Below are 24,727 nucleotides of genomic sequence, written 5' to 3'. Positions count from 1 at the left end.
TTCTATGGACAAAGGAGCCTGGGGGGCTGCAGCCCATGTGGTCGCAAATGGTAGGACATGACTGAGTGACTAACACACACACATATACCAAATCACAATCACCAGGGCACATCAAATGTCCAGTCAGTCCTAAGGTCAAACATAGTGCTCAGACTCTGAGTCAGGCAATGGAAGAGTCCTGATGTCAGAGCTTTGCTCCCTAATGTTTCCAGCAAGCAACTGCTCTGTATTTTGGCTACCGGGATTGTTCAGGAGGGATAATAAGAAACGATGAGGATAAAGATAGCAAAAGTCAAGAAGGTAAGTCTGGAAAAAAGAGGTAAAGTTCAAAGCAATCCCCAATCCCAATGGAGAGGAACAGAACTTAACAAGAGCTGCAAAAAGCAATTAGGGATACAGACCAGACGTGTGTGGTGGGAGCTTAGAGGAAGCCAGGGCTCTGGGAACATTCATCAGAGCAGGGACCTGAGGACCAAGGTCAGATTTTGAGTGCTAAAACTAAACCCAGGAGTGAGGCTTCTACTTTCTGCTAGGCTGGCAGCTAGGGGAAGATCTTCAGAAAGAAGAAAGGAAGAACAGAGTCTCATAGGAAGGAACCTCATATCTGACCAGTTCATCATCTGATCATCTTGGATACCAAGAACAGGGGGGAAATGGGTTGCTGCTGGACTCAGGTACTGTCACAGTCAGGGACCTGCTGACTTCTGGGAAGAAGGAGATGCCCTTGAATGAGTAAACAGAGACCTGAATGGGTTAAGCAGGATTCTGAGTCCCAGCAGTTCATGAGGCACTTGGTTGAAAGTGAAAGTGAAATTCACTCAGTCGTGTCAGACTCTTTGCGACCCCATGGACTATATAGTCCATGGAATTCTCCTGGCCAGAATACTGGAGTGGGTAGCCGTTCCCTTCTCCAAGGGATCTTCCCAACCCAGGGATCGAACCCAGGTCTCCCGCATTGCCAGCGAATTCTTTACCAGCTGAGCCAAAAGGGCATTTGGTTAGATGGTATCTAATGGGATTCTTATTCTTTTTTTTTTTAATAACATTTTTATTTTTTATTTTTATTTTTACTTTTGACCATGCCGGGTCTTCATTGCTGCACAGACTTTTCTGTAGCTGCCAAGAGTGGGGACTACCCTCTAGTTGTGATGTGCTGCTGCTGCTGCTAAGTCACTTCAGTCGTGTCCAACTCTGTGCGACCCCAGAGACGGCAGCCCACCAGGCTCCCCCGTCCCTGGGATTCTCCAGGCAAGAACACTGGAGTGGATTGCCATTTCCTTCTCCAATGCGTGAAAGTGAAAAGTGAAAGTGAAGTCACTCAGTTGTGTCCGACTCTTAGCAACTCCATGGAGAGCAGCCTACCAGGCTCCTCCGTCCATGGGATTTTCCAGGCAAGAGTACTGGAGTGGGTTGCCATTGCCTTCTCCAGTTGCGATGTGAGGGCTTCTCAACGCAGTGGATTCTCTTGTTGCAGACATGGGCTCTAGGGTGTGAAGGTTTCAGTAATCGTGGATCTTGGGCTCTAGAGCACAGGCTCAATAGTTGTGGTGCATGGGCCTAGTGGCTTCAAGGCAGGTAGGATCTTCCCAGACCAGGGATTGAACCAGTGTCTCCTGCATTGACAGGCAGATTCTTTATCACTGAGTCACCAGGGCTTCCTATTTCTAAAATTGGTTTTAAATGGCAAACTTTAATCTTCTTTTAAGGTTAATTATATGCTGTTTTTAAAGGTGTGGCTATATACAATAGATCTTAAAGGATAATCTAGCCAAAATAATTAACATGGGAAAGAATTTGCTTCAAAAGTAAGACGCCTGAGCTACTTAGAAGCTTCATTCATCCAGAGCAAAGCACTCAAACATGTCTGAGAGCCCTGATTTCAGTGCAACAGAGTATTGTTTTGCTTTAAAAGATTAGGATCTCTGCAAAATTATCATATACCTGCTGCTGCGGCTGCTAAGTCACTTCAGTTGTGCCCGACTCTGTGTGACCCCATAGACGGCAGCCCACCAGGCTCCCCCATCCCTGGGATTCTCCAGGCAAGAGCACTGGAATGGATTGCCATTTCCTTCTCCAATGCATGAAAGTAAAAAGTGAAAGTGAAGTCGCTTAGTCGTGTCCTATTCTTCACGACCCCATGGACTGCAGCCTACCAGGCTCCTCCATCCATGGGATTTTCCAGGCAAAAATACTGGAGTGGGGTGCCATCACCTTCTCCAATCATATACCTAAATACTTCTTATTTCCCATTTGAACTCCGTACTACTGAGTTGTGATGCTTGGGGTAGCTTCCCAAAATGTTCTGGATTTCCAAATCTCATCTGGAAATGAGGGGATCAAACTCCTTAGATCAGGGATCAATACACTATAACTCACAGGCCAAATCCAGCCCAGCATCTGTTTTTGTGAATAAAGTTTTATTGGGAACATAGACACCCTTAGCCGTTGACATGTTTCCATGACTGCTTTTCGTCTACAATGGAAGCTGAGTAGTTATAACAGACACTTTATGGCGCACAAAGCCTAAAATATTTTTAGGTGATAGAATATTTACTACTTTGCAGGAAAATGTTTGCCCTTACCTGACTTAATTATTCTCGATTTTACCGATATAGACAGACACACAAGTATGGAAATCCATATATACAATATAAGAAATGTTCCTGTTCTTGGTGACTTCACTTTCTTAGAGTTTAGGCTTCTCATTGTTTCCCAGTCTCTCTCTCTCTGCTTCTCTAGCAGTTTTGTTACTCATTATGGCAATCACGTCTTACTTTTCTTAAAAGATTTTTCCTATTGCTTCACTTTGGGTCTACTGTTTTCTCTCTTAAGTCTATCTTTCTTGTAAATATGCCTGTAATTAACCCCATATAACTATTGATGCTTTGAATTGCTATGATATTTTTCTTTAAAAATACAAAGATCTTTGAAAATACTGACACCGTCTTTAAAACAAAGTAGCTTTTTAAAAATAAAGCAAATAAAACCAAAATGGAGGAACTTTGTCTCTCTTCAACTAGTTCTGTTTCTTTCAACATCCTGCAGAAGCTCCCAGATCCACACCACTCACCTCAGTGGGTAGAAATGTCATGATTGACTTCAACTTGTTTCTCTGCTTTCACCTCATTCTCACGCTTTCAACCTTAAATTTAAGCTTTCAGTTTTCATCTTTATCTGCTGCACTGCTTCCCAAACCCGTGCCCCTGACCTTCCCCACATCACTTCCTGCTGCTTCCATTCCTTCCCATTTTCATAGTCTCCTGATCATAATGGAAGCATTTTAGCTAAATCTTCTCTATCTAAAAATCTCTCCCATACCTTTGTCTCCTTTTTTCTCCTAAATCATTTTAAATCACATCACAAGGTTCTATTTTTATGTTTTCTTTAAATATACTTACCTCTGAGCATTAAAGAACTCCCACTTCTTTCCCTTGACTATCCCTGTATATATAGAATACCTACTGGTGCTACGGGTTATTTATATTCTAGCAGTCAGCATTGGGGTTCCTTTCCCAGCCTGCTGCCATTAGGAGAACTAAAGCAGAATGTTGAAACAAACTACAATGTGAATTTTTCTCTGTAGTGAATCTGAGACCAAGCGATCAGCTGATAACAAAGACCACACAGTCCATAATTACAGTTAAACCTGCTGAAATGCAGTGCTGGTGCAGGGAAGAGATGGAGTCAACTGAGCAAATTTTTATGCAATTTAGTTAACATCACTCTTTAAACAGCAGTATCCAAACTGATGATATGCATTCACTACTAGTCAAAGGGCTTCCCTAATAGCTCAGTTGGTCAAGAATCTTCCTGCAATGCAGGAGACTCTGGTTCGATTCCTGAGTCAGGAAGATCCCCTGGAGAAGGGATAGGCTACCCACTCCAGTATTCTTGGGCTTCCCTTGTGTCTAAGCTGGTGAAGATTCTGCCTGCAATGCAGGAGACCCTGGTTCGATTCCTAAGTCAGGAAGATCCCCTGGAGGAGGGATAGGCTACCCAAGTATTCTTGGGCTTCCCTTGTGGTTAAGCTAATAAAGAATCTGCCTGCAATGTGGGAGACCTGGGTTCGATTGCTGGGTTGGGAAGATCCCCTGGAGAAGGGAAAGGCTACTCACTCCAGTATTCTGGCCTAGAGAATTCCATGAACTGTATAGTCCATGGGGTCGCAAAGAATCGGACATGACTGAATGACTTTCACTCACTCACTCACTCACTCACTAGTCATAAAGAGAACTATGTCTTGGGCAATAGGATTTTAATCCCACAGCACTTCAACTACTGGGTAGGTGGTAGGTTAAACAACTGAAAATTAAAAACTAACACTGACTGCTCTATGTAGGATAGTTCCTATGAATGCTAAAAACTTTCTAAAATGATCTCTTGCAAGCCTGCCCCAAACCACTCCCCGTGTGGTTTCGGTTGCACACTGCACAAAAGTGGCATATTCAAGGAGACTATCACGTCATAGCCATCTTATGATTCTGTAAATTTTTTTTGTACTTTTATAATAACTTTGTTAACTTCAGAGATGAATGAGTTTTGTGGTAAATGACTATAAAAAGTCTTTCTTCAATAAGATTGGTATATTATTACTTTCTGATCAGACTTATGAAATAAAAATATGTTTGATTATTACAATATCTTGATAATATAACAACATTCAAAATAACCTGTATTTCTAAATAAGAAGTTGCTTTTCTCACTGAAGAACTGATTAGAATCTTAACATTTTTTAAAAATCTCTATCAGCATCATGTACAGACAGAGTAACATGGAAATTTACAATATCACACATAAAATAGACAGCCAATGGGAATTTGCTGTATGACTCAGGGAACTCAAAGAGGGGGTCTGTGACAATCTAGAATGGTGGAATGGGGAGGGAGATGGGAGGGAGATTTGGGAGGGAGGGGACAAGGATGTACCTATGGCTGATTTTGTTGGTATATGACAGAAAACCACAAAATTCTGTAAAGCAATTATCATTCAATTAAAAAAAGAAAAAAAAACTGACAAAATATATTCTCAAAAAAAAAAATTTCTATCAGCAGCAATACACTGTAGTTCATGTACTCTGCCCTGTTTTTCCTACCAAGTGGGATTGCAGAGTTCCTATTTTAAATACACAGGCACTTTCATTATGATACAAATAACTAGGCAGTCACTAATATTAATTTAGCATTAATAACGTACAAAGTAAGCACTAACTTGACATAAATTAGACATTACTACGTAATGATCTGCTAATTACATTATAGCACTTGTTTATTTGTTGCTATGGAAATTTCATAATTAACTGCTATTAAAATTTGGGGCTTGTTACCTATCTCTTATTTTTAAATTTAATTTTCTAATTATTATGATTAAAAATTCAAATCATGTATTGTGTTTAATAATTGTATTTCTATTATTTATTCACAATTATCTTATGTTTGCATCACTGTAATTAATGGGGAATATATAACATACTAACTTCAAAGAGATGTTTTACTTGACAATAGAAAGCTGTCTCTAATTTATGCCAAAATGCCCTGTCAGTTAGCAGCAGCCCTGATTCCTCCAGCACTACGATGGAGAAGATACTATTATTTTTCCCTCTTCACACATGAGGAAAGAGAGGCTTAGAAATCTTAAATAATTTGCTCAGTGTCAGAGATAGCAAGTTATGAAGGCAAGAGTCAAATTCTAACACTTTGAGACAGAGCCAGACTGCTGAACTGCAGGGTTTGGGAAATTGCAGATCTCCCTTCTTTAAAAAGGGCCTCCTTCGGGTTCCTGCCTGACTAGACCCTTCTTTCAGTGACGTCACCAACTGGACCACAAAGGTGAAGTCTGTTCTTCCAGAAGGTGACAGCAACGGCAATGGAAGTTGACCACGAGGAACAAGCCAGAAGTGCAGTCAAACGCTGGATCTCCAAAAACATGTGCTTGGTGTGGGGAGAGAGCACAGTTTGATGAGAAGCAGATTTAGATTCCAATTCTGCCTCTGCCGCTTACTCAAGAACTACCCACCAAACCCTTGGTCCCCTCCAGTATCCCTCTCCAGGCATTCACTTGTCCAAGCCAGGACCCTGGGAATCAGTCTTTCCCTCACCACCCCACCTCTTCCCAACCATTCTAAGAGCCATAAAGTTATTTTCTAAATATCTCACAAACTAGCCTGTTTCCTCACCATCTCTACCACGGTCACCCTGGTCTCACCATCATCTCACACCAGTTACTGTAACCCCTCTTCTCCAATCTCCCTTTTTATATTCTGACTCCTCTTCAATTTATTCTCCCCATTTTCATCTCATCAAAATCAGGTATTTACTTACAACCTTGGAATATCTATTATTCCTCAACATCAAATTCTACTCTAGCCTACAAGGTCACTCAAGGTCAGGTCCCACCTCCTTCCCCAGTCAACTTCCCTGCTTGACACACCTCCCCTCTTCTACTCAGCAGACCTGGTTCAGATTCTCAAAGGTTCTCAACCCTCCCCCTTTGCACGAGCTGTTCACTTTGGCCTCCTTAACACCCATTTACCTTTCAAAACTCACCTTAAGCATCAGAGCCTCCAGACGTGCCTTCCTGACCTTGACCTTTCCCCCTTATCTGTCCCTACCCCCACATTGGCTGCTGATCAGATCAGTTACCCTTCGCTAGTTTCTCCTATATTCAACCTTTTGTTTGTCTTTCATGGTCTTTATCACAGGAGGGCTTCCCAGGTGGCTCAGTGGTAAAGAATCTGCCTGTCAATGCAGGAGACACAGGAGATGCAGGTTCAATCCCTGGGTTAGGAAGATCCCCTGGAGGAGTAGGAAATGGCAACCCACTCCAGTATTCTTGCCTAGAGAATCCCATGGACAGAGGAGTCTGGCCTCCTATAGTCCATGGGGTCACAAAGAGTCAGACAGGACTGAAGAAACTTAGCATGCACGCACGCACACATACAGTTACCAATTGATTAACATCTGCCTTCCCCAGTGGACAGAAAGTCAAAAATTGGGAATGACCATGTCTGTTTTGCTCACCGTTTGGATTCTTGTGCTTAGCACAAAGCATAGTTCACTAAATTCCTTTACAATGACTGAAAGAAACGTGTGGCTTTGAGTAGATTACTTAAATTTTCTTAGTCTCTTTCCTCAACTGTTAAAAAAAGGATAATAACAATACCTACCTCAAAAGTCATTGTGAGGCTTAAGTAAAAGCAGCATTGTAAAGCACTAAGCACTCAGCGCATTATTTCCTGCAATAACATGAGCGACGAGAATTAGTCTCTATTTTCAAACTGCTTGTAGTCCTACAAAAATAGGAAGTCATTCGCACAAATAATTAAAACACTGCAGAATATGAGCTTATCAGATTAGCCAATAGAAGGCCTAGCCTAAGGCAAAAAGGACTTCCCAGGTGGCTCAGTGGTAAAGAATCCACCTGACAATGCAGGAGACCCAGAAGACACGGGTTCAATCCCTGAATCATGAAGAGCCCCTGGAGAAGGGAATGGCTTCCCACTCCAGTATTCTTGCCTGGAAAATCCCATGGACAGAGGAGCCCAGTGGACTACAGTCCATGGGGTTACAAAGAGTTGGACACAATTGAACACGTACTCACTCACCACTCACTCAAGGCAAAAAAAGGTGAAGTAACCAATATTCAGGGCACCTTATTTATATCTTCCCTCCCCTGGGATCCCTCAGGAGCCCTACTGCTGGACTAGAAAAGACAAGGACACAAGAGGTGATATGGAGACACAGGCCTCTCCACTCCTCCTCAGTACAGTCCTTCCTCTGTCCACAAGGGGGACTCTACTTCCTTCTCCATTGTCCTCTAGGAGGGTGTGTGTGTGTGTGTGCGTGTGTGTGTGTGTGTGTGTGTGTGTATCCCGGCAGGACTTTTGGTCCTGTGCAAAACGTCCATAAGACATTGGGTCCACACCAAAGGTCCTTGAAATTGTTTCCTGTCCAAAATATCCGAGCTTATTTAGTCCATGCCCAAAGGGGTTTTTTTTTCTTTTTTCTAAATTTTTATTATAGTTGCTTTATAATGTTGTGTTAGTTTCTACTGTACAGAAAAGTGAATCAGCTATATGTATACATATGTACCCTTTTTGGGGGATTCCTTCCCACCATGCCCAAAGATTCTGGACAGGACCAGATATCAAGGATCTTTTGTCTCCGTGGCCCTTATGAACAGAAACGAGTGTCTGCTAACTGTGTGTTTGCCTGAAAGCAGGAATCATTTGAAAAGTCAGCTGTTGTCCATTTCCATTATTCCTGCCCATATCAACTACATTAAGTACCCGATTAAGGTTCAGAATGAATGAATGAATGAAAGGGAAATGAAATTACATAGAAAACAACATGGGTGCATTTTACATCTGTAAGATGTTTTTGGCAAACTCAATAGAAAAGACAAGACACAGGAGGAACCATGAGGAAGCAGTGCACAAGCCCAGAACATAATTCTGTTCAGAGGGTTTTCAAAAGATAGATCAAAGGAAGCGAAACCCCCACCAGGGGTAGCTCTGGCATGTTTAGCCTTCAGCCGCTTCATAATCTACCTGCACCCCCTACCCCTGAGTCTACTTTGACATGAGATCTTTAAATGTTGCGGGGGGGTGGGGGGTGGCAGAGAGAATCACTTAACTGCTATCTGATTCTTCATCTGTAAAATAGAGCTAATGACACTGACCTTCCTCCTAGAGCTATTGTGTGGGATAATTAATTAATAATTGTAGAATCCTTTGAGAGTCTAAAGTGCGACATAAATGCTAAGCATTGTTTCCACACAGTCTCAACTGGCTCTTCGAAAGTACACTCTGGTCTCGATGCCTTTGATCTGCTGTTATCACCTGAAATAGAGCAAACAATGCCTCTGTATCATTAAGCAAATGCATAATGAATGCTATTCATTGTTAAAGGTTACTTAGCAATTTAACTTTTTTTTTTCTTTTGAATAGGGACATCCTCCTGTGAGAGGATTATGTAAGCTAATAGCTAATGTATCAAAGGAAAGGGGAGAAAAGAAGCCACCATGGCAACCAGAGCCACGAGGCCCATGCTTCAGCCTTCAGAAGAAACTGATGTCCACCTCACCAGGAGAATAAGAAGAAAACCAGAGGAGAAGGCAGGCAGAGGGGTCAGTGGTGGAAAATGGCAGGCCAGGGCTGGACCTCCTCCTTCCATCATCTCTCGGCTTACAGTGCAAGACACCATGTGCGCTATTTGGGAGGGAGGAGGATTTAGGCAAGAGTCAAGTTTCTCCATCTCTCCATTGTTGCCCTCTTCCACAAGTCCCTTCATGTTCACTGATGCTGGGGAGATTGTTCTTCTTTTGAATAAAACCTTTTCTAGGGATAGAGATGGACAGAGCTGTGATCAGAAAGCCTTTATCCTTCCCTGCATTCCTACCGATGCTCAATTATCTCCACAGAAATGGACCTTGACTTGAAGCCCGGCAGATACCAGTCCAGTTCATTAACTCCCAGAGCAATCACCCAAAGGTTTTTAAGGTAAGCTAGGTAGCCTGATGGGGCTTCCCAGGCAGCTCAGTGGTAAATAATCTGCCTGAAATGCAGGACAGGCATGTTTAATTCCTGGGTGGGAAAGACCCCTGGAGAAGGAAATGGCAACCCACTCCAGTTCTTGCTGGGAAATCCCATGGACAGAGGAGCCTGAAGGGCTACAGTCCATGGGATTGCAAAAAAGTCAGGCGTGACTTAGTGATTAAACAACAGGTAGCCCGATAGAATCACATTCTCCAATAAAATATGGAAAAGCTTGAAACTTGTAGATTCATTCCTTTTATATTAAAATACTGGAACAGGATTACAACTCCCTTATGTGTTTGTTTCCTTTAGACAGAAGAAATAAAGCGCTCATTTGGTTTAGATTTTGAAGGTTTAGATTTTTATCTTCTGGTGCAGTTAGAAGGTATTGGGTTATTTTACAAGTTAAATCTTTAAATGTTAGAGTTAACTTTTAAACCATGTTTTTCAAAAACTATATACATTTACAATGTGCTCCTCTCCCTCTATTCCTTTAAATAATACCCAAAACACAACTCTTACATCCCCCTCTGTGTTTTTTACTGCCTTGACTACAGAGATTTTATGTCCCTTATTTGGCATTGCTGTTTACTGTCATTCCTCCATAATTCTGGGTTGTTTTTTTCTTTTTTTCTTTGCTGACCTGATTTTATTTCAGTATCCTTTGGAAAATCTATCTTCACTATGCTTAGTTAACTCAAACTTTGGCACGATTGGAAAAGGCTGGAACATGGAACAAGATCACCACCAAGTGGCCAGGCTGGGTGTGCTTCTTTCTGTGCATCTTTTCAGATTTTGCCCCACATTTTTATTTCATTGGATTATACACAGCAGAAGTGTCCTTAAAGATAACTAATCCAGCTCCTATGCTCTTCAAATGAGAAAACTGAAGGTCAGAAAGATGAATTTCTTTGATCAAGGCCATGATGTCTCATAACATGCTGTAGTCTGCATTTTTTCAATGACAATGTCTTGAAACTGGGATTGAACTTCAGGGTCAACCAATCCAATCCTCTGTCATGTAGATAGATGGCTTCCCTGGTGGCTCAGTGGTAAAGAACCTACCCGCCAATTCAGGAGACAGGGTTCGGTCCCTGGGTCAGGAAGATCGCCTGGAGAAGGCAATGGCAACCCACTCCAGTATTCTTGCCTGGGAAATCCCATGGACAGAGGAGCCTGGCAGGCTAGTGTCCATGGGATTGCAAAAGCACTGGACACGACTTAGCAACTAAACAACAAATCATATAGATGGGGAAACTGAGACATGGAGAAAGAAAATGCCTTCTCAAGGTTCAGAGAGCTGATCAGATTTGTACAAGAACCCAGCTTTAATCATACGTAGCCTGGCATTCATCCTCCTACTAGACCAGCCCCATTTGAAATGTTGTGGGTTTTTTTTTTTTTTTTTTTTTGCCCCCATAAATTATAACTCTAAAGAGGTGGCCACAGTATCTGAAAATAAAGTACTCAAATTTTTTCTTCTTCGAAATAAATAAGGCTACACCAGAGGAGCCCTTTCTTTTCTGACAATTTTATTTATTTTTGACTGTGCTGGGTCTTTATTGCTTTGCGGGCTTTCTCTGGCTGTGGTGAGCCAGGGCTGCTCTCTATTGCAGTGCCGGGGCTTCTCACTGCGGTGGTTCCTTCGCTGTGGAGCACAGGCTCTAGGGTGCGTGGACTTCAGTAGCTGCAGTTCCCCGGCTCTGGAGCACAGGCTCAGTAGTTGTGGCACATGGGCTTGTTTGCTCTGAGGCAGGCATGTGGGATCTTCCCTGACCAGGGATCAAACCGGTGTCTCCCACATCGGCAGGCGATCTCTGTACCTTGGAGCCACCCATGAGCAACCGCTGAGCTCCACCTCCCAGAGAAGCCTTTTGAAAAAGGCAAATTTCATTCTCGCGGATGAATTGTTCCTTGTGAACAGATAGAAAACATATTTTACCACTTTTGTTTATATTTAGGAGGTGATGAATTTGAGCGAAGGTAATTAGAAATTCCAACTATACTCTTTTGACTTAGGGAAAAGACTTATCTCTAGCTCAGAACGTCTTGATTCTAAGGTTTGACTGCCTGGATTAGAGAACTTTCTTTGGTAAACTGAGATAACTGCTCATTGTCTTTGAATTCCCTTCCATCTAACTTGAGTCATTGTAACAAAAGTAGAAAGGTCCACAACACTGAAGATTCCTCATCACTCTGAGTAATCTGAGTTCCTCGGTTCTCAGGGGGAAGAGGAATCTGCATCGGGCGGCAGGTGCTACGCATTCTTGCCCCAGCCTGTGTCACATACCCTCCTGAGTTTTCCTGCAGCTATGATGCTGGGCGGACTGACGGCTCTCCCCTCCCTACCCCCTCTTCTGTTCTCCGTTCTTAGGGCTTTCGGGTGCCTCCTCGGCTTCTGGTGGGAAAGCTCTGAGTTGGATTTCACCAAGTTTTTCAATGGGTCCTCAGGGAGGTTGAGGCCTGGTTGTCCTAGAGCCCTAGCATTAAACTACTCTCTAACCACGTTTAGTGACTTTTCTCCATTTCCCACTGCATGTTTCCCCTTTCCTCCTCTGTATCTCCTGGGATCACCTCCCAGGTAAAGTACCTGCATCCAGAGCTTTGCCTCAGGGTCTGATCTTGAGGTGATACAACCACAAGGCTGACACTGTACCCAAGCCAGGTTTCTGCCTTGGTGATAGAATAAGTGTGATCCTCTAAAAAGCGTGTCCACCGGAGGTGGTTCAGCCTGGCCCTCGCTCCTGCACATGGGCAGATGAACCATTAAGCTTGAGAAGTTAAAGTGACGGGCCTTCACTTGAACAAGCCTCTTGCAAGGCTTGAGGGTCACTGGAAATATACTCATATGGTTGTATGTTTTTGTAAAATTTGCAAAAGTAGGGCATTTTAACCACAGTTAAGACAACTGTTTCTGTCCAGGTGACATCTGGAGGCAGAGACCACTTTGTGAGTCTGACGCAGGTGGAAATTGAGCTAGGAACACATTTTAGTTGAACTTTGGAAAGATGATTTAGAACATTTCAGTAAAATAAATGCAAAATTATAGACTCCTGGTTTGTGTGAATATGGAATATGCTTTCTGCTATCTGGCAACCCACTCCAGTGTTCTTGCCTGGAGAATCCCAGGGACAGAGGAGCCTGGTAGGCTGCCGTCTCTGGGGTCGCACAGAGTCAGACACGACTGAAGTGACTTAGCATAGCATATCTTTAAATTTATGTATTTAAAGAATGGAAAGAAAATTTAGACTAAAAACTAATGGGTAAGAAACAAGCAGTAGAGTGATAAATGGAGCAATAAAGTCAATAAAATTATTCTTACATCAAGAAGTGAATTGCAACCAAAAAAATTCATATCAAATGCAGTAATTTATTAAGAGGAATAAATACATTGAGTAGAAGTAAGGAACGGGTTCATGAACTATTTGATAACCTAATTAATAAAGAGAAGTGAATCATATGAATACATTGGAAAAAAATTAAATATCTTGATTATTTGACACCACATACTGACATCAATAACCTCAGATATGCAGATGACACCACCCTTACGGCAGATAGTGAAGAGGAACTAAAAAGCCTCTTAATGAAAGTGAAAGAGGAGAGTGAAAAAGTTGGCTTAAAGCTCAGCATTCAGAAAACTAAGATCATGGCATCTGGTCCCATCACTTCATGGCAGATAGATGGGGAAACAGTGGAAACAGACTTTACTTTTTTGGGCTCCAAAATCACTGCAGATGGTGACTGCAGCCATGAAATTAAAAGATGCTTACTCTTTGGAAGGAAAGTTATGACCAACCTAGACAGCATATTCAAAAGCAGAGACATTACTTTGCCAACAAAGGTCCGTCTAGTCAAGGCTATGGTTTTTCCAGTAGTCATGTATGGATGTGAGAGTTGGATTGTGAAGAAAGCTGAGTGCCGAAGAATTGATGCTTTTGAACTGTGGTGTTGGAGAAGACTCTTGAGAGTCCCTTGGACTGCAAGGAGATTCAACCAGTCCATTCTGAAGGAGATCAGTCCTGGGATTTCTTTGGAAGGAATGATGCTAAAGCTGAAACTCCAGTATTTTGGCCACCTCATGTGAAGAGTTGACTCATTGGAAAAGACTCTGATGCTGGGAGGGATTGTGGGCAGGAGAAGGGGACGACAGAGGATGAGATGGCTGGATGGTATCACTGACTCGATGGACGTGAGTCTGAGTGAACTCCGGGAGTTGGTGATGGACAGGGAGGCCTGGCGTGCTGCGATTCACGGGGTTGCAAAGAGTCAGACATGACTGAGCGACTGAACTGAACTGAACTGAACTGACATCAATGACTGTAATATAAACTCATGATACATCAGTACAATGAGGATGCCCGTGACAAATTGGTGAATGAGTGTCATAAATTTGAAGTATTTAAAATTAGACACTGTACCAAAAAAAACCCTGAAGTGCCCTAAAAACATACAGATCATATACACCAAAAGCTTAAAAGAGAATTTCCAACTTTGACAACAATCCTAACAACTTATGTGCCATTGCCAATCATGAGCTTCAAGCTGAAAGAAATGTTTCTAAACTATCAAAAATAAAAACCAAATTTTAATCAGTCAGAGTAGAGGAAATACTAAATTTATCTTTCTATGCTCTCTGTGGAAAATAATCTCAAAATATTCTCATATGAAAAAACAACCAAGGAGTGTGCTCCCCAAAATGTTGGGGGAAAATTATCAAACGAGTTTGTAATGAAAATACAAAATAATAAAAAACATTTAATAAACATTTAATAAAACATTTAATAAAAAACATTACTTTTCCAGATGTTGTGATGTTTGTGCTATTTGTCATGACTTATAATTTCTTTCCTTATTCCAAAAAAATGATTTTCGTATCCAATTTTGTATTCTTTTTCTTACAGAGAGCCTCCCAAATTGTATAAGCTTCCATATCTTCCCAAGGTTTCCTCTAACGAATGTAATGTATGTATGCATGCGTGCTCAGTCCCTCAGTTGTGTCTGACTCTTTGTAGGCTGTCAGGCTCTTCTGTCCATGGAGTTTTCCAGGCAAGAATACTGGAGTGGGTTACCATGCCCTCCTCCAAGAGATCTTCCCTGCTGGCGTTTCTTACGTTGCTGGCACTGGCAGGCAAGTTCTTTACCACTAGTGCCACCTGGGAAGCCTGAATATAGTACACCAGGCCTTAATCCTACCAGGGAAAGAAGGAAGATGCTCTAACGTCTGCTGAATATGCTAGGAATGGGTATGAAGCATGAGAGTCCCCAAATCGATGCATGTAAAGAGAGTGGGAAAACAGCAAATGATCTTTCTGATATGTCATGGATCGTTACATTTCACAATAAAGTTAGGAGTATATACATTTACTCAAGAAAGGCATTACCATCTACTATATGTGATAGTGACCTACCCTGCTGACATTTCCAAAACATAGAAAGAAAACTGTCACATAAATTACAGAGGCAGTCATCACAGGGGAACGAAAGAAAACTGACAGAGACCTCGGAAAACTGGAGCCTGTTCCATTTCTCAGGCTTAGGGACCATAAAGAAAATAAGACAGTGTGTTAAAACCTGCAGGTCAGAATCCATCACTGAGCAGCAGAAACTAATATATTGTAACAATTATTTTAGAAAAAAAAAAGAAATGGTTTAAAAAGAATAGACTAATTTAGAAAACACATTGGCTCACACATAGTTATATTAAGGGTTTCAAGAAGCATCTGTGTATGAAGGGGTGTGTATAGGGTTAAAGTATAAAAGGAATTTTTGCTATGAAAGGGAAAGGGAAAGGGAAGTTGCTCAGTCATGTCCAACTCTTCACGACCCCATGGACTGCAGCCCACCAGGCTCCTCCATCCATGGGACTTTCCAGGCAAGAGTACTGGAGTAGGTTGCCATTGCCTTCTCCTCACTAATCACTGCTGCTGCTGCTAAGTCACTTCAGTCATGACCGACTCTGTGTGACCCCATAGACTGCAGCCCACCAGGCTCCCCGGTCCCTGGGCTTCTCCAGGCAAGAACACTGGAGTGGGTTGCCATTTCCTTCTCCAATGGATGAAAGTGAAAAGTGAAAGTGAAGTCGCTCAGTCATGTCCGACTCTTAGCGACCCCATGGACTACAGCCCACCAGGCTCCTCCATCCATGGGATTTTCCAGGCAAGAGTACTGGAGTGGGGTGCCATTGCCTTCGGCCTAAAAAGTTTGAAAAGTATGTATAAGGAACATTGAGTGGTTGCAGATTCAAGCACAAGAGAATAAGAATGACAGAAACAGCAGAATTCAGTTTGGAAATCTGTAGCAGATTATAAATTCACTAAAATTGGGGAGGCATTTTTTAAACAGAAGCAATAGTCATGATTGGATTCTGGAATGAAACCACAAAAGCTTATTGACTCAAAATACAATATATAAATTATAGTATGATATGATACCATGTGATAAAATATGGTATGGTTAACATAATGACACGATGTAATATAATGAACACAATACAACTTAAATGAACAATTGTAGTTATTATGGCCCTAAGCCAGCACTCCCATTTTCCTCCCCACTGTCTCTCTCATTTGTAAGACTCATGAGCATACTGGTTTTAGATAGTCTACAATTATAGGATTTCAGGCACAATATTATGTGTATACATTTCAAAACACAATATAACAGTCTGTAATGATAATTTAATATTTTGTTTTACACTACCACTTGATTTAACATAACTGTTTCCTAAACCTTTTTGCCTAATTAGAACCACTCACCCTTCTTTGCCTTCACCTCCCCCAAAAGAACAACAGAGTACTGAATAGGCTAAAAGGAATACCTTTTTTGAACTGGGTAACAGTAAGATCAAATGACACATTTGTTTTCAGGTGTAACACTTGTAATTCCAGCCTTAAGACAATCCTCTGATGGTAACACTGTCAATGTCTCTAAATAATGAAGTGACAGAATAAAAAGTCAATATGCAACAGCCAAGCCCAATAAAAATCTGCAGAAGGGAAAGTCATCTTTCATGAAGCACCATAGAATAATAAATGGGCAAGTGATCCTCTGAGCTTACTTTGTCATATGTTACAACAATGATAAGGGAACTACATTCTAATGGTTTTTTTGACTTCAGTACCACAAGGAGCTTCCCAGGTGGCACTAGTGGTAACAAACCCACCAGCCAATGCAGGAGATTTAAGAGACGAGGGTTCAATCCCTGGATCAGGAAGATCCCCTGGAGAAGAAAATGGCAACCTACTCCAGTATTCTTGCCAGGATTCTTCAATCCCATGGACAGAAGAGCCTGGCAGGCTATGGTCCATAGGGTCACTAAGAGCCAGGCATGACTGAAGTGACTTCACAGGCACACACCATAAGAGTATTAACAACGTGTATGTTGATTATATACAACTGGATATAGATCTTATGAGTGTATTCAGATAGAAAGAGAGAAGGGGAAGAGTATTAACATTGATGAATGTCAATAGGATTGGGCACTATATTTGGTCCATTATATGCCTTATCTCGGAGAAGGCGGTGGCACCCCACTCCAGTACTCTTGCCTGGAAAATCCCATGGACGGAGGAGCCTGGTGGGCTGCAGTCCATGGGGTCTCGAAGAGTCGGACACGGCTGAGCGACTTCATTTTCACTTTTCACTTTCATGCACCGGAGAAGGAAATGGCAACCCACTCCAGTGTTCTTGCCTGGAGAATCCCAGGGATGGTGGAGCCTGGTGGGCTGCTGTCTATGGGGTCGCGCAGAGTCGGACACGACTGAATTCAGCAACTTAGCAGCAGCAGCATGCCTTATCTCAGGCTTCCCTGGTGGCTCAAATGGTAAAGAATCCACCTGAAACATAGGAAACCCAGGTTTGATCCCTGTATTGGGAAGATCCTTTGGAGAAGGGAATGGTTACCCAGTCCAGTATTCTTGCCTGGAGAATCCCATAGACAGAGGAGCCAGGTGGGCTACAGTCCATGGGGTCACAAAGAGCCAGACATGACTGACTAAGCACACACAATACATGCCTTATTTTATGAGGTATAACGATATATGATATATGAGGTATAATGATATATGATATCTTAATATTGCAAAAATTTTTCTAACACGATGTTATCTATTACTGCTGCTACTGCTAAGTCACTTCAGTTGTGTCCGACTCTGTGTGACCCCATAGACTGCAGCCCACCAGGCTCCCCCGTCCCTGGGATTCTCCAGGCGAGAACATTGGAGTGGGTTGCCATTTCCTTCTCCAATGCATGAAAATGAAAAGTCAAAGTGAAGTCGCTCAGTCGTGTCCGACTCTTAGCGACCCCATGGACTGCAGCCCACCAGGCTCCTCCATCCATGGGATTTTCCAGGCAAGAGTACTGGAGTGGGGTGCTATTGCCTTCTCCCTATCTATTACTATTCTCATGTTATAAAGAAACTACTGGTGTTCTGTCTCTGTGTTGTTAACAACTTTACCATACCTTTGTTGGCTCAGAACATAAATTTGTCTTCCGCTTCTGTAGTTCAGGAAGGTGAAATGGGGGGAGCCTAAAATCAAGATGTTGCCAGGACTATGCCAGGTTCTTTTCCAGGGCCTCTAGGGAAGGACGCTGTGCCTTGCTTTTCCATCTCCTAGAGGCTCCCCACACCTTGGAGGTTTTACCCCCTCGTCGCTTGACATTCTTCCTCCATCTTCAAAGTTAACAACATTCGACTAAGTCCTTGTCATGTGCTTTCTCTGGTTTTCAGTTCCCTTTTCCACTGTTAAAGGCCTTTGGGGTCACACCGGGCTCACCCAGATAATCCACAATTGGATGATTTAGGGGAGGGAGGGGATAGCATGATAGATGGATATGGTAGATCCAACAGCAGTCTGAAGACACTGGGCTCCAGGTGGGCCCCAAGGGAAATGAGAGGGCACCAAATAACCTGCACTGGCCCTCCTCTTCTGACCAAGCCTCCCTATCCTTCTTTCTGCTGTCTTCACCTAGCCCTTCTCAACTAGAGAACAGGCAGCCCATCGCTGTGAATGAGTTACAACTCACTAACCTGTACTGGCAGGAATGCGAATCCCAGGTTGGGTGTGTGCCCACAGGCACAGCCACTTTGGTCTTTGGGGCTTGGGCTAGAGATGGGCAAGGCAGGGGACCTAGGACAGAGAAAGAAGGCATAGACATGGCTTGACTGAGTATCTAGTTCACCTCATAGTCTCTTTGTTGAGGGACATGGGGCTGTCACCAAGAGGCCCAGGGAGCTGTCACCAAGAGGCCCAGGGAGATCCATTTACTTGTTGAATAGAGTCTCCCCATTCACAGAGCAACTTGTTCCCACATAGATTTTTAAATGCATGGGAAAGACTTAGATGCAAAGGTACTCATAGTCACAGTTTTATTTTTAACCTTTGTTTTTCAATTGAATGTGGAGTTTTAAATTAATAAACTATTGATATAATCTGTGTTGTGCTCATTCACTTCAGTCATGTCCAACTCTTTGAGATGCTATGGACTGTAGCCCGCCAGGCTCCTCTGTCCATGGGATTCTCCAGGCAAGAATGCTGGAATGAGTTGCCATGCTCTCCTCCAGGGGATCTTTCCAACATTTTCTGTGTCTCCTGCATTGCTGCTGCTGCTGCTGCTAAGTCGCTTCAGTCGTGTCTGACTCTGTGCAATCCCATGGACTGCAGCCTACTAGGCTTCTCCATCCATGGGATTCTCCAGGCAAGAACACTGGAGTGGCTTGCCATTTCCTTCTCCAATGCATGAAAGTGGAAAGTGAAAGTGAAGTCGCTCAGTCATGTCCGACTCTTAGCGACCCCATGGACTGCAGCCCACCAGGCTCCTCCATCCATGGGATTTTCCAGGCAAGAGTACTGGAGTGGGGTGCCATTGCCTTCTCTGCTCCTGCATTGCAGGTGGAGGCTAATTATTTTTACAATGCCTTTAGCATGTGTTAACTTTTTCTTCATTTGCAAAAAGATCTGCTTTATTTGCAGAAAAAATCCTACCCCCTACTCTGAGTCATCCTAAGTGGTGAGTGTTGCCTGTTCTCACCACTTTATTAGGATACTTGACAATAATTCACAGATCTTTAGGGAGTCAGCAGGCTCTCAGACACTGCCTGGAATGGTGATAAATATCATATATATATATATATATACACACACTATATATATATTACACTATTATTAAATGTGGCTTGGAATTGCCAAACTGAACTTTATATTATGGTATATAAAGCACCATTTTCTGATAGTATTTTATAATTCCATGTAATATGATTCCATGTATAATTCCATGTAATATATATAATAGTGTAATATATCACATTATCATATATAATGTGTATTATTATATAAATTATATATATAAGTATATATTATATGTATACAAATTATATCATATATAATGTGTATATATTATATGAATATATCCTATATTAAATATAAATATAAATTAAATATAAATATTATATTTATATAAATGTAAAAAATATATATATTTAAATAGTGTAACTCTTACATGGTTCCCTCAAGCAATTAGCCTGTGTTGCTTGCCACTAGTTGTTTTGCTTCCGTCCCGAAAGAATAAGCATTTGGTCTCTCTGCTCAGAATTATCATGTATTTCCGTCTTCCCTCTAGGTAGGTCACTATATTCCTTTGTGAACAGTGAGCATCAAACAGTCACTAAAAAAAATAAATAGAGCAAAATATGTCTCAATATTTCTCTAGAGTTAGAATTATAAAATACTATCAGAAAAGGGCACTTTATATACCATAATAGTCATTATATAAAGTTCAGTTTGGCAATTCCAAGCCACATTTAATTTTCTCTGAAAATTCCCACATGGCAGAGAAGATATTGGTCTTTGTGGCTTTCAAGTCTCTTTCGGGGAACTGTAAAATGACAACCTTTTAGAATTAGCACTTCATCCATAAATAAACACTAAATTACTTATACCAAATAAAGTCACCTGTGTATTTTCATTAACATAAATACTAAAATAATAAGTAGCTTTCCTATATAACCATCCTGGGATTTATGAGGTTTAGAATTCTGCATTTTAGTTTAGTACAAACTAGGTTAGAACTTGCAGTTCTTCATCTCCACTGATAGGTGGGGCTAGGAATTTCTGTATTAATTATAATATTTTAGCATATTAAAATTTATATCTAGATGAAGCAGATACTTCAAAGCTTCAAAACTGATGAAACTGCATACTTCTCTTTTAAGGGATAAAACTGTTTGCATTAATATGTGAAATACACTACTAAAACACCCCCTGCTGATTTCACAGGCTTTGCAGGGAGTTATGCATAATTTTCTGAAAATTAAAAGACTGAGGATCAGATATTTATGGTGATAAAAATTAGATCTCAATAACTTTTAAAAACTTGGAAGAGTCTCTTAAGGTGGAATTTTTAAAATTCAGTTCAACAACTATTTAACATATGTATGCATGCATGCTAAGTCATTTCAGTCGTGTCCAACTCTTCACGACCCTATGGACTTTAGCCTGCTAGGCTCTGCTGTCCATGGGATTCTCCGGGCAACAATACTGGAGTGGGTAGCCATTCCCTCGAGAGACTTGCAGAGTCAGAAGATTGGAGTTCGGGACTCAGCTGTGCCCTTGCTAGCACTGCAGCAGTATATATTGAATATCTTTGTAAACTTCCAGCACAGAATTGAAATCAAAATTAACTGAAGTAACTGTTTTGAGAATAAAAGATCATCTGCTCTCAAATACTGATTACTGAAGACAGCATGGCGTAAGACAATAATTCTTGTATTTAGATGTGAGAGTTTCTTAAGAACCCACCAATTCTCCGTATAACTGTGCTTTTGCTTTTGTGTTTTTATTTTTTATGTTGGTGTTAATCTTTTAAAAGTTCATGTGAGCATATTCTGAAGCATCTGAATACTCTCCTTCTAACTGCACACACACACACACACACACACACACACACACACACACATATATATATATACACACTCATGACAGCATTGTTGTCATTGTTCAGTTGCTAGGTGGTGTCCGATTCTTTTCGATGCCATGAACTGCAGCACTCCAGGCTTCCCAGTCCTTTACTATCTCCTGGAGCTTGCTCAAGCTCATACCCATTGAGTCAACCACGCCATCCAATCATCTCATCCTCTGTCACCCCCTTCTCCTCTTGCCCTCAATCTTTCCCTGCATCAGGGTCCCTTCCAATGAGTCGGCCTTCACATCAGGTGGCCAAAGTAATGGAGCTTCAGTTTCAGCATCAGTCCTTTCAAAGAATATTCAGGGTTCAGCATCAGTCCTTTCAGTGAATATTCAGGGTTTTCTTTAGAGTTGACTGGTTTGATTCCCCCCCTTGCTGTACAGGGACTCTCAACGGTCTTTTCCAGCACCACAATTCGAAAGCATCAATTCTTCAGGGTGCAGCCTTCTTTATGGTACAATTCTCACACCCGTACATGACTACTGGAAAAACCATAGCTTTGACTATATGGACCTTTGTCAGCAAAGTGATGTCTCTGCTTTTTAATACGCTGTCCAGCTTTGTCATAGCTGTTCTTTCAGGGAGCAAACATCTTTTAACGTACTGGCTGCAGTTACTGCCTGCAGTGATTTTGGAACTCAAGAAAATAAAATCGGTCACTGCTTTGACTTTTCCCCCATCTATTTACCATGGAGTGATGAGACCAGATGCCATGATCTTAGTTTTTTGAATGTTGAGTTTTAAGCTAGCTTTTTCACTTTTCTCTTTCACCTTCATCTAAGAGGCTCTTTAGTTCCTATTCCCTTTTTGCTATCAGAGTAGTGTCATCTGCATATCTGAGGTTGTTGATGCTTCTCCCAGAAATCTTGATCCTAGCTTGTGAGTCATTCAGCCCAGCATTTCTCAAGATGTATTCTGCACATCAGTTAAATTAACAGAGTGACAATATATAGCCTTGACGTACTTCTTTTCCAATTTTGAACCAGTCTGTCATTCCATGTTTGGTTCTAACTGCTGCTTCTTGCCACACATACAGGTAAGGTGTCTGGTATTCTCATCTCTTGAAGAATTTTCCACAGTTTGTTGTGATCCATATAGTCAAAGGATTTAGTGTATTCAATGAAACATGCCGGCATTACTGTCAAGTAATTTGACCTTTGTTTCTAAGCTAATGAAAACAGCTACAGGTTGACTTAAAGTATAGCTCTCATGTTACTCCAAGAGAAAGGCAAGCCACAATGGCAAAAACCCCAAATGAAGATTTGGTGGTAGTCTGGATCCAGAAAACTGATTAGAAAATTCAGTCATTACATGGCACACTATAATATTTGGTAAGCTGAACTTTAAATAAAAGAATCCTGTCAGTCTGCATTAAGACCAGTAATTTAACATCACACACCATTTGTTTTGGTTTTGTAGCTATAGAAATGTATTTACTAAATTGTATTTTAGTCATATGAAAATAGTAAACAAGTTTATAGTCAAGATTCAGAATCTATATATTAAATAGCATCATAAAAATAAAAATGAACATACATTAATTAAATCATTAACTTTAAAATAATCTATTACTTGAGGGGTGTGGCCAAAATTGGAACTCAGAAAAGAAATAACTCAGATTAAAGTCTTCTAACTCAAATGACCTCATCTCCCTCTACTTCTTCACAGTAAGGATAAGGATGGGTTGGCTCAGTGGCAAAGAATCCACCTTTACAAGAGAGGTAGGTTGGATCCCTGGGTCAGGAAGATCCTCTGGAGAAGGAAATGTCAACCCACTCCAATATTCTTGCCTGGGGAATCTCATGGACAGAGGATCCTGGAGGCTTACAGTCCATGGGGTCACAGAGGAATCGGACATGCCTCAGAGACTAAAACAACAACAAACTAAGGATGATAATCTCACCACATAGGACTGTTGGGAGGAGTAAATAAAACAATGAGTATAACCTGAGAATGAACACCTATCTCTTGCGGAAAATAAGGGTTCTGAGTCTAGACTTTCAAAAATAGGATAAATATTGCTAACTTCTGTTTAGGGTGGAGGAAACAATATCTTTAGAAAGGCGGTATAACCAAGTATTTGATATATACCAGAAAACGCTTCCCAAAGCCTAAAGCGCTAAACAAAGCGGCTTTTCTCACTGACTACATTTTGAAGGAACAGGAGTTGGGTTCTGTTCTGGCTCTCTAGCAAAGCCTCGTAGGCTGCAGTCCATGGGGTCGCTGAAGATCGGACACGACTGAGCGACTTCACTTTCACTTTTCACTTTCATGCATTGGAGAAGGAAATGGCAACCCACTCCAGTGTTCTTGCCTGGAGAATCCCAGGGACGGGGGAGCCTGGTGGGCTGCCGTCTATGGGGTCGCACAGGATCGGACACGGCTGAAGTGACTTAGCAGTAGCAGCAAATATGCAGATGTCGTTTAACCCCCTGGGCCGCATTCACCTGCAAGTAATTATAGCAGTAACGGCCATCTTTGATAGCGGCTTTACCATATACCATGCACTTGAACTACGTTCTGGATTTACACACCAGACGACCTCTCTCAGTTCCACAACTTTAAAGCAAACATTACGTTCACTTAACAGATTTTTTTAAAATAACAATAAGGCTAAGAGAAGTTAGAAACCTGCCATGCCACACCTGCTGTGCTGAGAGTCTAAAAACATCCACCATAAGAGAATTGTTAGCAATCAACAGTTTTGCCGTTAACAACCTGCTATCCCGTAACCCTCCACAGAGGCGCTTTTAGGACCGCCCATCTGCCAGGTGGGGCTTCCCTGCGGCTCAGCTGATAAGGAATCCGCCCGCCAAGCGGAAGACCTGGGTTCGATCCCTGGGTTGCGAAGATCCCCTGGAGAAGGGAACAGCTACCCAGTCCAGTATTCTGGCCTGGAGAATTCCACGGACTGTGCAGTCCATGGGATCGCAAAGAGTCGGATACGACTAAGCGACTTTCACTTTGGAGTCAAACTCAAAACAAATCCTCCACCAGGTGAACTTCATTCACCAATCCTTGGGTCCGCCCCTCCTCGTTCAGGCCCAGGCCCCGCCTCTCCCCGCCCCGCCATCGCTCCGGCCTCCGCCCACCTCACGTGCAAACACGGCGCGGTTACCCAGCCTGCCCTGCACTTAGCAGGACGGGGAGCATGCGCTTTCTGTGCGCCTGGATTTCCTGTTCGCGTCCTTCGCTTCCGACGGGGTACGTCTAACCAATCACGTAGGCTC

At 42.1% G+C, this 24,727-nt stretch overlaps 1 long non-coding RNA gene across 2 annotated transcripts; it reads right to left on the bottom strand.

The window, feature by feature from the left end:
- Positions 1 to 5,396: 5,396 nt before the first annotated feature.
- On the bottom strand, positions 5,397 to 24,714 carry LOC132346141 (uncharacterized). Of its 2 annotated transcripts, XR_009495881.1 has the most exons (5): positions 24,590 to 24,714; positions 20,034 to 20,198; positions 16,353 to 16,461; positions 8,677 to 8,836; positions 5,397 to 7,231 (listed from the first exon to the last, which is right to left on the bottom strand). It is a non-coding gene; the product is annotated as an uncharacterized lncRNA (long non-coding RNA). The 2 variants fall into 2 exon arrangements; XR_009495882.1 differs by lacking the exons at positions 5,397 to 7,231; positions 8,677 to 8,836 and having other exon boundaries at positions 12,884 to 16,461.
- Between the last annotated feature and the right edge of the window lie 13 nt (positions 24,715 to 24,727).

This window comes from Bos taurus, chromosome 9 (genome assembly GCF_002263795.3).
Source record: "Bos taurus isolate L1 Dominette 01449 registration number 42190680 breed Hereford chromosome 9, ARS-UCD2.0, whole genome shotgun sequence".
Taxonomy (NCBI): Eukaryota; Metazoa; Chordata; class Mammalia; order Artiodactyla; family Bovidae; genus Bos; species Bos taurus.
This window is presented reverse-complemented; position numbering and strand designations above follow the sequence as displayed.